Genomic DNA, 1,712 nt, shown 5'->3' with positions numbered 1-1,712 from the left:
AATTTCACAAATCTCTGTCCTGCTGCAACAGATACAAGCAAACAGATAATTCGAGGAAGGTTCGTGTGTTTGTCAATATGAATGTCATATCAAGGGCTGAAAATTTTCAACATTGAGACATACTACATAGCGATTCGGCACAAACAGTACTGCTTGTGGAATTTCACGTGAAGTTGTCGCACTGTGTTCTAAGGCATTTCGTGCCTTAGGTGGTAGTCGGTTTCATTGTAGAATTGTTTTAATTTCATCCACAGGAAAAGGTCCAGACGTGTTAAATATAACGAGCATGTTTTGTATTTCCAGAACAACTGATCAATAGCTCCCCAAATGTTTTGTTAAGAATGCACGTGATTAGCTATGCGGAATGGGTGGAATATCAGTATCGATTATTTTGTATCCAGTGGTATCTCTTTATCTAGCTGAGACAACATATACAGAACACTGGGGCTGTTTAGAGACCCACCAATAAAAGAGGGATCGATGATGCAGTTATAGAAAATCCAAATGTTGACAGATCAAGATGGATTTTTACCCACTCCAGTCACCCAGATTGGGTTTTCAGCTGACTAGTAGTACATATTCTGTGTCCCACAGTTTTTGAAAATATATTTCATAAACAAAATCTTGCAGTTTGGCAGATTCAGTGTGGAGAAGTGTACTGTGCGCTGTAATGTAGTATTCTCTGAAACTCCTTTATCTGATCCCACTCGTACTTTCAAACTGCTTCGTAGTTATTCCTACATTGTGAGTTACGGCGAGATGTGGAAACGATGAAATGCGCTGTATATAGTACTCACAGAACACCTCATGCTGATCACACTCACACATGTGAACTGCGTTTTATGCTTCCAACATATTAATTTCATTTGTGTCATTAGTCAAGCTTCTTTTCCGCTGGCATGTTCTATTACCCACACTTCCAGCTTCTTGACATTTTGTTGTCGCATTGGCAAATTCAGATCGTATAGGCTTATTGTGTAGTAAATGTCGTATCTAGCACACTCTCAAATCACCTACAAATGTGATCACGTGTTGCTCGTACGATAATGTGTAGCTATTGAGAATAAGAAAAATTAAACTATTTGCTATCCTCTCTGGTGTTGCAATTTCAATGACTTGCAGTGTAAATTGATTTATGTGCGATCACGCGATGTGTTTGTAACATGTAGTGATACGCACCAACCTTGCTTGTGAATCGTCTGGTCAGCGCGACAGAATGTCAATCCTAAGGGCCCGGGTTCGATTCTCGGCTGGGTCGGAGATTTTCTCCGCTCAAGGACTGCGTATTGTCTCGTCCTAATCATAGTCATTTCATCCCGATCGACGCGGAAGTTGACGAAGTGGCGTCAAATCGAAAGACTTGCACTCGGCGAACGGTCTACCCGACGGGAGGCCCAAGTCACACGACATGTGTGGGTGTGTGTACGTTCCGTTTCTTATGAATTTCTGTGTTGATACTGTAGTGCTCGAGTTTTTACGGTATATGACATTCAACTTGAGTAAGGCATTTGTGTATTAAAAACAGGGAATTACAAAAAAAAGCTCTGAGCACTATGGGACTTAACATCTATGGTCATCAGTCCCCTAGAACTTAGAACTACGTAAACCTAACTAACCCAAGGACACCACGCAACAGCCAGTCATCACGAGGCAGAGAAAATCCCTGACCCCGCCGGGAACCGAACCCGGGAACCCGGGCGTGGGAAGCGAGA

The sequence above is a fragment of the Schistocerca americana genome, chromosome 1 (assembly GCF_021461395.2).
Source record: "Schistocerca americana isolate TAMUIC-IGC-003095 chromosome 1, iqSchAmer2.1, whole genome shotgun sequence".
In the NCBI taxonomy this organism is placed as follows: Eukaryota; Metazoa; Arthropoda; class Insecta; order Orthoptera; family Acrididae; genus Schistocerca; species Schistocerca americana.
The sequence above is the reverse complement of the archived record's forward strand: the minus strand, read 5'-3'. Positions refer to the sequence as shown.